Source organism: Gymnoscopelus braueri (assembly GCF_963280865.1).
Source record: "Gymnoscopelus braueri genome assembly, chromosome: 8".
In the NCBI taxonomy this organism is placed as follows: Eukaryota; Metazoa; Chordata; class Actinopteri; order Myctophiformes; family Myctophidae; genus Gymnoscopelus; species Gymnoscopelus braueri.
Window position 1 is genome coordinate 52,201,163 of NC_137609.1, and position 15,431 is coordinate 52,216,593.

Here is a 15,431-nt window from a genome sequence, read left to right on the forward strand (position 1 = left end):
AGCATGTCAAAAGCAGTGTGTGTAGAACATTGTATAGGATTACATAGGATGTGTTGTTATGTCTAATGGTTTTCACCTGTTTGAGCTCTGTGGAGCTGGAGCCGTTCATGTTGATCTTCATCAGGTTGATCTGGTTGGCTAAGATGAGGAAGGGCTCCACCTCTGGAGAATGTAAGACATTACATCATTTGAGTCGGTTTACCTTTAAAAATACACAAACCCCAAAGCACGACAGACAGACAGACAGACAGACAGACAGACAGACAGACAGACAGACAGACAGACAGACAGACAGACATACCTGTTGTGTTGTGTGTTGGTTTATCTTGGAGAACTGAGGAGAAACAAAAAAAACAAAAACTAATTGATCTTCACAGTAACAACAACGGACTCCAACACAGATGGTTTGCGAGGGAACAGAAGAGCTTGTTTTCGTTACAAGCCCCGCCCGAAGCCCCTCAGTCACAGTGTTTAGAAGCTCCGCACGGCCGGAGCTTGTAAGGAAAACAAGCGCTCCCCTTACCTCGTTCTGCTACGGATACACTGGATCACTGTAGAAACAAATAACACACCTGTGACTGATATAAACTGATCTGAGGAGTAGATTACAGTGTGAGCCAATCAGAACCAAGGATTGGGACTATCCGTTTTAGAATAAACAACACTCACTGATGAAGACAATGAGCAAGAGGAAGATTCCATCTAGAGGGAATAACACATACATTCACCCTAATAGATGTATGACCTCTGACCCCAGTCCATAGCAGAGTTAACCCTGTGTGTCCTGTTGACTGTCTCACCTACAGCCATGCAGCCAAAACAACTCAAACAAACAACTCAAATATTGAGCTGAACTTAATTGAGAGATACTATGACTGTGTGTGTGCGTGCGTGCATGCGTACGTACGTACGTGCATGCGTGCGTGTGTGTGTGTGTGTGTGTGTGTGTGTGTGTGTGTGTGTGTGTGCGTGTGTGCGTGTGTTTACTTACAGTAAAATGACTCAACTTTTTCAACATTTGTCAAACTTTTTAGAAAATAGCAGATCTACAAGCTCACAATGTGTCGCATTGTGAGCTTGTAAATCATCTATTTCCAAATAGACATATAACATATAAAATAGGGCTTAAGGGGTATGTTTTGCAATAATAATTTAACTCTATAAAGTAACTGATAACTAAAGCTGTCAAATAATTGTAGTGGAGTTAAAAGTACAATATTTGCCTTTGAGATGTAGTGAGAGTAGAAGTCATTTCTAAAACAGCGTATTTGTGTTAAACGGGTGTAATCTGTACCCATTACAAAGGCATGTGAAACTTCCACCAAGGTGATGTGAACCTTGGTGTGCACGCCTAGGCCACGCCTATTTCACACCACAGCTTCAGCAGGGGTTCTCAAACGTTTAGGCCGTGACCCCCAAAGTCCAATGCTGCCGCTGCCTTTGATGTTGTGCCCATAAGAGGCCTCGGGCATTAGTCAGTGGGAGTTGGTGTTCTGTTCCACACACAGTCATAGATGCTCTGACAGAGATACTGGAGTCAGATAGACACACACACACACACACACACACACACACACACACACACACACACACACACACACACACACACACACACACACACACACACACACACACACACACACACACACACACACACACACACACACACACACACACACACACACACAGGATGGCTGGAGGATGTGTTGAATGAACGTTTACCACATGAAGTGACTGCAGGAGACAAGACGTGACTGGGGGCATGTGTCCTTGATGAGTACACCAGGTTTTAATTCAATAAATGATGTATTAAATAGTATTTGTGTAACAAATTCTGTCTGTTTACCTCCTGCCAAACAAAAAGAAAGAAAAAACTCAAAAGCCATTAAACAATGTTGATCAAGATGTCTGCAGGAGAGAAAGACAGAACATACAGGAAATATTGTTTCTGTACTTTTCCACTTTGACTTTTTTTGTAGCATAGAGCAGAGAGTTAAGGGCCGTTCATACCGAGCACTATAACTATAACTATAAAAAAAAAAGTTTTAAAAATGGTTGTAAGTCAAGTGGATGTCAGAGTTCATAATAACTAAAACAAATACAATGGTGTACAATATTGTTATCGTTACAGTGCTCAGTGTGTGCATGGTGGAATATACATAATTCCAGTGTACTGTGTGTGTGTGTGTGTGTGTGTGTGTGTGTGTGTGTGTGTGTGTGTGTGTGTGTGTGTGTGTGTGTGTGTGTGTGTGTGTGTGTGTGTGTGTGTGTGTGTGTGTGTGTGTGTGTGTGAAGAATATGCACATACAATATACAATATACAACACCATACACCAGGGGTAGGCAACCTTAGGGACATGTGTCTACATTGGCACAGGGGAGGGTGATCACTGGCATAAGTGTGAGAGAGAGGAGTTTTCTTTAAAAAAAAATGTTTTTAAATATTCTGCAGGTAATTCTGCATTCATTCGAACTCTGAGTCTGAACTCTGACTGTGGAGGGAGTCTGGGAGATACATTAGGTGGGGTTATTGCTCTGACCGAGTGAGTCTAATGATCATTACAATGGCCCTCATGCAGCAATAAGTTCCTAATGTTTCCTCTTACATTTCTTCCTAAGTGAATTCCTAAGAGAAGTTGAGTCAGATTCATGAAACGTTCTTAAAAGGCAGAATTGTTCGTAACTATGTTCTTGATGATGATGAATCCCAATCCTCGTAACTTGAAGGGGTGTGCCAGTTCATCCTAATTACCATAGGGAGCCGCCCCACCAATCCCCATATAAGGCATGACTGCATGGCTCTGCCTGCAGTCACACCTGTGTGTGATTGCTGCACACAGAAATCACAGGAAATCACACACAGAAATACAATTGAGAGAATGAAGTAAAGAATACCTAAACTATAAGTCTAAAGATGGTGGAACACCAGACTCCAAACATAAAAATAAATTAATTAATAGTTCTGTGGAGGTACTTCTGAAGTGAACAGCAAATTATTAGATTTATTTAATTAATGAATGTATTTCATTATTTCTCTCACATTAATCAACATATCACCACTACACATCAATGTACATTTGCTGAAATTAGCTGTTAAAAATGTTATCCATATTTCATGTTCAGGAGTAGCGTTAGTCGTGGATATAAAACATGTTATTACTGAAAGCTGGTGGGTGGATGAGGGTGGGTTGGGTGGGGGGTTATGGGGTGGGGTATGGGGCTTGGGCTTCAACTCAACCGGGCCCGTTTGGGTTAGATTGTAATTTCAGACCCGTCTCAAACATTTTCATGTAGATCGGCTATTTTCAAACGTAAAAAAAAAAGTATAAAATAGGGTTAAAGTGATTAAACTGTTCCTCGTTTGCTGTGGACCCCCTGGAACTCCCTCAAGGACCCCTGGGGGTCCCCAGACCACACTTTTGAGAACCTTTTTTGCTCTAAAGATATGATAAAAATATTATTGTAATTTAAATCCTATATTATACAACTGTAGAATTGAAGAAACTTCGAGAATTAATTATTTTTGCACAAATATGTCACACTTAAGAACTCAAAGGCCAGCCTAAGAGTGCTCATCAGTGTGTGTAAATTCTGTTCTTACCTGAGAACAGATCACAGCTAAAAAAAACATTGGAGTATACCAAAATCTTCTTAAAAACCTCTTAAATGGGTCTAAGAAAAAAAAATCATCTTAAGAAAGTGTGCTTAGATTCTGTTCTTACCTAAGAACAGATCACAGCTAAGAAAACATTGGAGAATACCAAAATCTTCTTAAAAACTTCTTAAGTGGGTTTAAGAAGACATTTCCTCTTAAGTACCGTTGCTGAATGAGGCCCAATGTCCTGATGTGAAAGAAAATATTTCGAAAGAAGAAGAAGAAAAAAAAGGTTATGAATAAGGTTAATCACAATCTGATGGAAATATTTGACTTTGATGTGGTGAATTAAACTTAATGTTGACATGGCTCAATGACTATCAAGAAAATAACAATAAAAACATGTCACTTCATGTTAAATAGGTGTCTGACACCACACCCTCAGCAGTGCTTGTTGAACTGCTTGTTTCCGAGTCATTAGTCCACTGAGCGAGCTGAGCGACCATCCTGTGCCTCGTTATACATCTTCATAGCTAGCTGCACAAAGGACTGAGTCTATTTACTGTCCGTGCGGGGAAGATGAATCTATCATTACCCCTGCTGCTGAACCTTCCTAAAGTAGGGATGCCAGGTTGCAAATGCATGGAGGAAACCATGCGATGAGTGAGTTTGCAGATCGGCTATTTCTGGCAGACATTTAGCCCTTAAGTCGACACACACAGCAAACAACACTCATGCATGCATGCGTGTTGTTTGCTTTCCCTTACACACACACACGCACTTACGCGCGCACGCGCACACACACTTGCACACGCGCACGCACGCACGCACACACGCACACACGCACACATGCATGCACGCATACACACAGCTACACAGTGGGAGTAAAGATAAAAATGCACACAGACACTCATAGTCTAACCTCTGCCTGGCACACCACACCATTCAACACTAGAACCAAATCATAACCCAAAATGTGACAAAAATACGATCATAGTCGTAACAGTGTGTGTGTGTGTGTGTGTGTGTGTGTGTGTGTGTGTGTGTGTGTGTGTGTGTATGTGTCTCTTCATACGGCAGCCCCACAGAGCTCACACTCTATGTAGGGCATGAGGAGCTTTAGCTTCCTGTCAACAAAACGTTGTGAATTTACACCAAAACCACACGATGAGTGAGTTTGGTGATCGGCTATTTTTGGCAGACATTTAGCCCTTGGGAATCGGGTCGACTAAGTATAGGGCCAATCCTCATTAAGGATGTGTAATGGAGAAGCCTCGACAACCTTTATAGTTATCTCTGCCAGGCCGGACGGTCAAAGGCTTTAAAGGTCCAGTGAAATACATTTTTGGTCATTTTATTTTGAAGTTTCAGTCTGAAACGGCCTCGCAACTAATCAGAAGGTTCCATCCCTTCAGGCTATGGCACGGTGGAACCTCACTCACACGGTGCACAGTGCTAGTGTTTGTAGCCTGCAGGCGCACGCTGGCCAAGGGAGAGAGAGACGGCCACTGTGCAGAATGTTTGTCACCAAAGTGCTTATTTCTAACCTAAAATGTTTTCAGATACATATTTTAGTGTGCTGATTAAAGGTCCTTACACACCGGGGCGATTTTTTTCATGCGAATAATAAGTTTTTTTTAAAAACCTTATAAAGTCAATGCAAGCTTCCACACCAGTTTCGCGGAGCGAAAAAGGCGTCTTTTAATTATTCGGAACGAGTCAGAATTTTGCGTATATTCGCATATTCGCCGGTGTGTAACCGCCTTAAGTTTACAGTGGCTGCAGTTACATGGACAGTTTTATTCGGAATGAATGAATGGATGAATTCATTCAGAATAGAAATGCTCATGTAGACACCTCAATTGGAATAGAATATTCCATTCCAGTCTGACCCGAATGCATTTTCATTCGGGTTTGGAGGGGTGGTATAGACCGTTTGAATCGGTATATACCAATCGAAATTGACCATGTAAACACCTTATTCCGAACGCTCCTCTCTGTTTGGAATACATGCATTCCTTTGCGCATGTCCGTGCTTAGTAGGGCTGTCAGAATTGTCCAAAAATGACCTTTCAAATCTCTAAATCGGTGCTGAGAAGCGCTCGCTCCTGCGGGATAAAATGAATGATTCTATTCTATAGCGTCATTTAATAAGCCTGTCATGGTTAAGCCCAGACTTGTCCAGGAGAACGGACGCTAAGGATTGCTGGCCTAGGCTACACTTATATGGATCTTTTTCTAAACAGGTATTTTAGTCCTCAGTTTTTTAAAAAGAATCCCTGGCCACATGACAAAGATTAAAACAAAAAATGCCTGTCCACACTAAACGCAGAAACGCATTGATCAGCTGCAAGTTTCAATTTTAAATCAGATTTTACATTTATTTTATATATGAGGGGCCAAATACATATACATTTTTAATCACATGTTAAGGCCCAATACTGCAATAGCTGCATTATTTTAATAGCATAAGTGAACAAAAACAAATCAAAACAACCTTATTAGGGCGCAGCTACAGCGCAAACAGCTGAGTTTTACTTCATCAATTCATTCCATGGGCAGCCGGAACAGTCGTCCCAAAACACCCCGCCCCACGCACCTTTTGAGCGGGCCATCCGCGGCCGCTCCATGGTCGCTGGATTTTCCCCCGGGGCGATTGTGTTTTAGGACGACAGACCCCGCATTCAACCAATGTGCGCTACTCGGCGCAGAAAGAGGGGTTTCGTCACAGTTTCAAAGCCTTTTCATAATAATACAAGAAAAACGTGACATTCGGCATAATGAGTAGCCCATACATTCTACTTTAAGTGTATTTTGATGCCAATACTTTTGTACTTTTGCCATAAATGAGCGTGCCTTGTTTCATAGACTGTAAGTGTTGCTCTCTCTCTCTCTCTCTCTCTCCATTTATTATTATAATGACCATGAGCGGTCCGGTGTTTATGTATTATGATTTATTATTCATAATAATGCAATGAATAGCCCCCTTGTGCCTCCGCAGCGGAGGTCTGTCGGTCGTAGACAGGCCGGTAAGCAACGCACCGACTCCTGGCCAGGCAGCGTTGTATGCGGTGCAAGCCTGTGTTCCTTTGTTATCGCCGTTTTAATGCAAAAGTAGCAGATCTACAAGTTCAGACCAGTTTCTCTTTTTGTATTGGTACCAGACACGGTAAAACTTAGGCTAGCCTATACTTATATTTGTCACATTTCTCATTTAGGTACGATGACGTCATCGCGCATTCGCACATGGTCATTATAATAATAAATAATAATAGCCTACATAAACACCGGACCGCTCATGGTCATATAATAATAAATGGAGAGAGAGAGAGAGCAACACTACAGTCTATGAAACAAGGCACGCTCATTTATGGCAAAAGTACAAAAGTATTGGCATCAAAATATACTTAAGTAGAAAGTATAAGCTACTCATTATGCCGAGTGTCACGTTTTTCTTGTATTATTATGAAAAAGCTTTGAAACATGCTGTAACTCATTCACTGTGACGAAAACCCTCTTTCTGCGCCGTGTAGCGCGCGGTGCGCACACGGAGAATGCGGAGTCTGTCGCCCTAAAACACAATCGCCCCGGGTCAAAATCCAGCGACCATGGAGCGGCCGTGGATGGCCCGCTCAAAAGGTGCGTGGGGCGTAGTGTTTTGGGACGACCGTTCCGGCTGCCCATGTAATGAATTGATTAAGTAAAACTCATCTGTTTTCGCTGCAGCTGCGCCCTAATAATGTTGTTTTCATTTATTTTTGTTCACGTATGCTATTAAAACAATGCAGCTATTGCAGTATTGGGCCTTAACATGTGATTAAAAATGTATACGTATTTGGCCCCTCATATATCAAATAAATGTAAAATCTAATTGAAACTTGCAGCTTATCAATGCGTTTCTGCGTTTAGTGTGGACAGGGATTAAAAAAAAAAAATCTTTGTCATGTGGCCAGGGATTCTTTTTAAAAACTGAGGCCTAAAATACCCGTTTAGAAAAAGATCCATATAAGTGTAGCCTAGGCCAGCAATCCTTGGAGCGTCCGTTCTCCTGGACAAGTCTGGGCTTAACCATGGCTTATTAAATGACGCTATAGAATAGAATCATTCATTTTATCCCGCAGGAGCGACCGTGGCCGAATTAGAGATTTGATAGGTCATTTTTGGACAATTCTGACAGCACTATAAGCACGGTCATGCGCAAAGGAATGCATGTATTCCAAACAGAGAGGAGCGTTCGGAATAAAGTGTTTACATGGTCAATTCCGATTGGTATATCCCGATTCAAACGGTCTATACCACCCCTCCTAACCCGAATGAAAATCCATTCGGGTCAGACTGGAATGGAATATTCTATTCCAATTGAGGTGTTTACATGAGCATTTCTATTCTGAATGAATTCATCCATTCATTCATTCCGAATAGAAGTGTATTCATTCCGAATGAAACTGTCCATGTACCCACAGCAATGAGTAATACACCGTATGGACGTCATCTTGAATGAGATTCAAAACGGAGTAGTCTGTAATTAAAATCAGCTGTGTGTGGATGAACGTGCATCTATTGGAATCACTCAGCACAAAATCTATGTCATCACGCAGCACGTTTTTGTTCACAGGAAATAATTAAGATTGGCTTTTTGGGGACTTTTGATATGAAAATACACAAAAATGTATCTGCTCTAAAAGTGTGAAAAAACATATTTTTCATTTCACCAGACCTTTACATTTAGTTTTTGCCCTGTCACGGGGTAGCCTGTGCCCTCCACACACACGCACGCACGCACGCACGCACGCACGCACGCACGCACGCACGCACGCACGCACGCACGCACACACAGACACACACACAGACACACACACACAGACACACACACACACACACACACACACACATACACACACACACACACACACACACACACACACACACACACACACTGCAGCCCGCAAAATCCCAAAAATGCTCTTGCATAAGAACTCGTACATTTTGAAAATAGCAGATCTACAAGCTCAGGACGCATGGTGATGCGATGCGTTGTGAGCTTGTATATCTGCTATTTTCAAATAGCCAATGCAGTCAGATCAATCTTATCTGAATGACTGTTAAAGCAGTTTGTTTAAATTAGTTTATAAAATGTTATATTTTCACAGGGATTATTTATCAGTGTGATAGATATACATTTAGGAGTGGATACATGTGTCCAGATGCCTGTCAGACGGTCAGACAATCTAGGATCTAGGATGGAACAAACGGGTGTAGCCAAAGTCAACAACTGCCTCCGACCTGACGTGAGATCTGAGCGGGCCGTACGCTAAAGTCCCTTTTGGGATGGAGAATAAAGAAAGAAAAAATAATTCAGACTACACTTCATGGAGTAGGCCTACATATGTACATATATATATAAGGAATTAACATAATTAACTGAATTAAAGTAACAAACCCCCCAAAAAAGTAACAAACATGTTCAAGCTGGCTAAAGTCAAAGTCATGATATATTGATAAATGCTGAAAGTTCTCGCCGTGCACCCATTATTTGGTCTACACCGTGTTGATAAATGAGGGCCAATGTGTTTATTTAAATTGTCATTGAGTTTTCACCCAAGTTGTACATGTTTAATTGTAAAACATACAACTCTAACATTGTACAAATGGCACCAAATGTGGAGCCATTTGTACACTCTCATAGTTGTGGGGGTCTGTGTCCTGGTAATGTTAAAGTAGTTTTAAATCTATGCGTGTGCCTGCGCATGCTCCTGGTCAAATAGGTTCTTGCACGCCGTGCAAGGCCGTCCAGTGAGCATTGCACCCCTAGCTGTCACACTGAGCATAATTCACACACTATACATCTGTACATGCCAATGAATACCCACACACACGCAAGCACGCATGCACGCACGCACCGACCGCCTCCTACTCCTGCTTCCTGGATGAATACGGTAGGATAAACACATCGTTTTCTGTCTATTCCTCTTTAAATGCCCTGTTTTCACTTAGTTAAGGGAAAGTTAGCCTTATTTTATTGTTTTTTAAATAAATGCTTACCAATAGCTTGCTTCACCAATGTGTTCATAAAGGTATCTACTAACACCTCTCAATTAGTTCCAACCCAACTCCTCAAGGAAACTGTGTGGGAGCCAATCAAAGTTACTAATTAGCCAATATGAGCTTGTGTGTGGGATATCTTATTAATCTTATTAGGGGTTTTGGGGATGCTGAATCCATTCCAACTATTACGTTTTAGTACAAATGACTCCCTGGCCATAGCATTATGGTGGCTGTAATGTCCCCTTGCATATTTATGTTGAGTGGTATATTCCGATTATTGGGCTTCCTAGAAAGTCAAGTAAAGATGTCTTAATTTTTTCTGTTGCTTTAGTTTGCTTAATTTGCATAATTAGCTAATTATTGGCCAAAACCGGAAAAAATGCTTCTAGTTAACTTAGAGAGGTGATGAGTCTATGAGTCCATGTTTTTTTAACTTTGCACATTGTAAAGTGCTTTGGATAAAAGGTGCTTTATAAATACACCGTTTTATAGACGGACAGGCAGATATATTTTTTTATATTTTGTATTATTTTGTAATAATAAAAATAAGATCACATTGATGTCGGCAGACTATCTCCATATTTCAACACAAATAAATTCATTATACAACTTCATTATACAAGTGACGCACACAAGTAGGGATAATAGCAGATCTACAAGCTCACCTCGAAAGATCGTCTATTTGCACTATTTTAAATTATTTAAAAAAAACAATAATGAAAGTTTTGGACATACAAGGTGTCCACCCGACAGCAACAATAACACTCAGTTGCCAAGGACAGTACAGCAGTTTAAGAATACAGATTACAGGGTAAGAAAATGTATACTGTATACAGCCTGATGGAAAGACATCACAGTCAAAGCAACAGCATCAGTAAGATGGCAAAAACATAATGAAGAATATGAACATATTATATACAACACTATACACCAGGGGTAGGCAACCTTAGGGAGAGGTACACACGCACGCACGCACGCACGCACGCACGCAGGCAGGCAGGCAGGCAGGCAGGCACGCACGCACGCACGCACGCACGCACGCACGCACGCACGCACGCACGCACGCACGCACAGGCACAGGCACAGGCACACGCACACGCACACGCACACAGCTACACAGTGGGAGTGAATATAAAAATGCACACAGACACTCATAGTCTAACCTCTGCCTGGCACACCACACCATTCAACACTAGAACCAAATCATAACCCAAAAATATTATAGAAAATACAACCATAGTCAATAGATGACTGATCACAGCCACACCCAGCCTATTCACATACTGTAGAGACCATGGTTTCAACCATGAGCATCACAACAAAACTATACAAGAAGTCAAAACAAACAGCTTCCATGGTGTTCATGATGATGACAATATGAACTCTACATACGTAGCTGTTACACTGAGCATAATTCACACAATATACATCTGTACATGCCAATGAACACCACACACACACACACACACACACACACACACACACACACACACACACACACACACACACACACACACACACACACACACACACACACACACACACACCCATCTGCCATGACGGCACAATGTAAATATATAAAACCCAATAAATTAAATACTGGATATATTATATTATTGTATAAACAGATTAATACAATACATTAATACAATAATGTAAATGACATTATAATACTATTATAACAACATAATTTGTATCGCACCTTTCATGAAATGCAGCTCAAAGTGCTTCACATAAAAAGAGCAACAAAGTAAGTTTAGGAGGTGTTGATAGCAGAGTAGTTAAGGCGTATACGACATATAAGCTGATGCCTGACACTGAGTCCCCGGTTCGATTCTCGAGCCCGGCGAACCTTTGCTGTTTGTCACTACCTGACTCTGTTTCCTGTCTCTCTACACTGTGGACTATCAATAAAAGCAGAAACCCCCCAAAATTAACTTTAACATTAAGAATAGGCTACATCACAACTACATTTCACTTCACGCCATGTCACACACATGCACACGCAGGCGAGCGCGTGCGCACACACACACACACACACACACACACACACACACACACACACACACACACACACACCGTACTAATGTGTTTAAGCGTCATGGTTTTCTTAGCTGTACTAATGCGTCATAGATTTCTTATCTTTGTGCCTCAGTGTCTTTTCACAAGGTTCCACATCAAGCAACAATTGTCATTAAATCAGAGTGTTTACCTGAGCTCCAAAGCAGCAGGAACAGTATCCCTGTTTTTTCCATGTCTGGATTCACTCACACTGGATTCTCAACTGGAACTTCACCGATCTGCACCGATTGATTCTGGTTGTGATTCTGATCAACACTCGCTGTCGTCTGTGTGTTTATAAGTGACACGTCAGCTCATCATATCTCTTCATCATCATGTGGTTTTTATGCAAATTCACACCTTTCTAGTTGACAAGAAGCTAAAGCTCCTCCTGCCCTGCATAGTGAGTGTGAGCTCTGTGGGGCTGCAGCATGAATACACACACACACACACACACACACACACACACACACACACACACACACACACACACACACACACACACACACACACACACACACACACACACACACACACACACACACAGAGGAAAACGTATGCATCAAAACGACAGAGGATGTGTTGAATGAACGTTTATCACATGTTGTTTCTGTACTTTTCCACTTTTGACCTTTTTTGTAACATAGAGCAGAGAGTTAAGGGCCGTTCACACCAAGCACTATATCTATAACTATAAAAATATAGTTTTAAAAATGGTGTGTGTTTGTGCATGCGTGCGTGTGCATTTATTATTATTTATTTATTTAAACACTTACTTAACATGGGTCATAGCTGCCAAAGTCTTCTGTAAGTCACTTGCTGCTCTAGACCATCTATACCAGTGCTTCTCAACCAGGGGTCCAGAATCAGAATCAGAATCAGAATCAGAATCAGAATCAGAATCTTAAGACTTTATTGCCATGACATGTAGACATGTTAGGAATTTGGTTTGATGCAGTGGAGCGCAGTTTACAACAGGACTGGTGCAAGACAGGACAAGACAGTGCAAACAACAAGTAATAAATACAAATAAATATCAGAAGTGCCAAAAGTGCCAAAAAGATCAAGTGTTCAGTTAGGACAGTCCATATAGCTCTCTGAGGTCAGGTCAGCTCGGGGGGGGGGGGGGGGGGGGGGGGGGGGGGGCAGCAGCATTCAGTAAGCTGTGTGAGTGTCGTGCCTTCACAGTCTTTAGGGACCACAACCTCCTCCCTGAGGGGAGCGGGGCAAAGAGACCATGGCCCTGGCTGTGTGGGGTCAGCCATGATCTTCCTGGCCCTCCCCAAAGCCCTACTTTTAAACAGGGCCTCCAGGGGGGGGGCAAAGGGCAGCCAATCACCCTCTCCGCCGAGCGTATCACCCGCTGCAGCTTGGCCTTGTCCTTGGCCGCTGCAGCGGGGAACCAGATGATGATGGCGAAGGTGACGATGGACTCGATGAAGGCAGTATAGAAGTTCACCAGCATGTCCAGGGACCACCAGTGGTCCTTGGGAGGGTACCAGGGGGTCCCCAGCTAAATTAGTTAACATAGTGTCACGATCATTTTGACCACTTAGCTTTGGCTATTCAAAAATAGCAGATCTACAATCTCATAGCGCGTCACCGAGTGCCGCGCTATGAGCTTGTAGATCTGCTATTTTTGAAAAATCTTGAAAATGCATTCATATCTTGAATATATATATTTTTTGAAAAACACATTTTTAACTCAAATCTTTGCTTCTTGGGGTCCCTGGGCACAAAACCTTTTCAGATGGGGGTCCGCGGCCAAATGTATATCAATTTTAGGGGTCCTTGGCATGAAAAAGGTTGAAAACCACTGATCTATACCAATGGTCAGCAATAGGAAGCCCATGGGCCGAAACAGGTAGCCTGGTAAACCCTCCCTCCGGAAATCTCATTTACATTTGATTCCAATAAAATACAAATGAGATTTCTGGAGGGAGGGTTTACCAGGCTACGAAACAGGCCCTACAGTATTAATATCAGACCCGGCAGATTGATTGATTGATTGATTGATTGATTGATTGATTGATTGATTGATTGATTGATTGATTGAGTGAGTGAGTGATTGATCGATCAATCAATCTCCTCCTGCCCTAAATAGTGAGTGTGAGCTCTTGAGCTCTGAGGGGCTGCTGCATGAACACGCATGCACACACACACACACACACACACACAAACACACACACACACACACACACACACACACACACACACACACACACACACACACACACACACACACACACACACACAGTGTAGTAAAGACACAAATGTGAGCATTGACAATACTGTTGACTACTATCACTGCATTTATTGATACACCTAAATATAACAACCTATTAACAGCGGTGTGATGAAAATATTATTTTATCAATTCTCGATTATTTCTGATAATCAGTTAAATCGATTAGTTCAATTAACTGTTGCACCCCTAAGTATCACATCCACTGTGGGCTTCTGTAAAGTAAATAACATGATGGTATATCTTACAGTAAAGTGAATAATATGACAGTATATCTTATAATAATGTGAGTAGCACATCCATGAGTAAATGCACTTAGTTACTAGAAGCTATAATTAAAGTTCCTCTCTGTGAAAATGCTCACTGTCAGGTGAAAAAAAAAGCGGTGTTGACGTCATGCGTAGGAGGAGATGTGGTTTGTCTGTGCAGACTGATAACAAAAAAACAACAACCTTGAAGTCAGATTTGGTGCCATTTTTTTAATCCACTGCACACCATCGGCTTTGACTGACCTACTGGATCCTCAGTCAAATACATTGAGTTAAAATACAATAAACTCTTAGAGATTAGATTTATAAAGGTACATGAGCCAAGCAGTCCAGGGGAAAAGGATTGTTGATGCTATGACCTACGGTTCAGGAGTTATAGTCCAAAATAGGCCAACAAGTGAATCGGCCTGTTTTTTTTATACTGATAATATCAGTATCCATAAAAAAACAGGCAGATTCCTTCCATATTATGGATAATTGTATGGATAATTTTCTAAATAAAGATTGGGTCCCAAGGCTAGAATCCATCAGTAGGCTCCACACACAGTGGATGATCCTCACTGGTTTTACAACAGGAAACATCTGGCTGTGTTCATCATGATGGAGGAATGATTCACAAGTTGCATGTTATACATTACATACTGTACCTTTTTAAATCTAATCTGTAAGACTTTATTGTATTTTAACTAAATGTATTAGGTCAGTCAAAGCAGGTGGTGTGCAGTGGATTGAAACAAATGTCAACGTCACCAAATCTGAGTTCAAGGTTGTTGTTTTTTTGTTATCAGCCTGCACAGACAAACCACATCTCCTCCTACGCATGACGTCAAGACCACTTTTTTTCACCTGACAGTGAGCATTTTCACAGAGAGGAACTCTTTAATTAGAATAGATGGTAATCTCTGTGGTGGAAGTGCATTTACTCAAGTACTTTTTTTAGGTACTTCTCGGAGGCAAATATGTTGTGTTATACACCACTATAATTTGAACACAAAACGTGCAATTGAACCCTAATTTATACTTCAGCTATTCAACCCAGAGCATAGGTGGATGTGATACTATCACATTAAGATATACTGTCATGTCATGTTACTGTAAGATCTGCTATCACATTATTCACTTTACTGTAAGATATACCATCATGTTATTCACTTTACAGAAAGAAGCCCACAGTGGATGCAACAGTTAATTGAACTAATTGGTTTAATTGATTAGA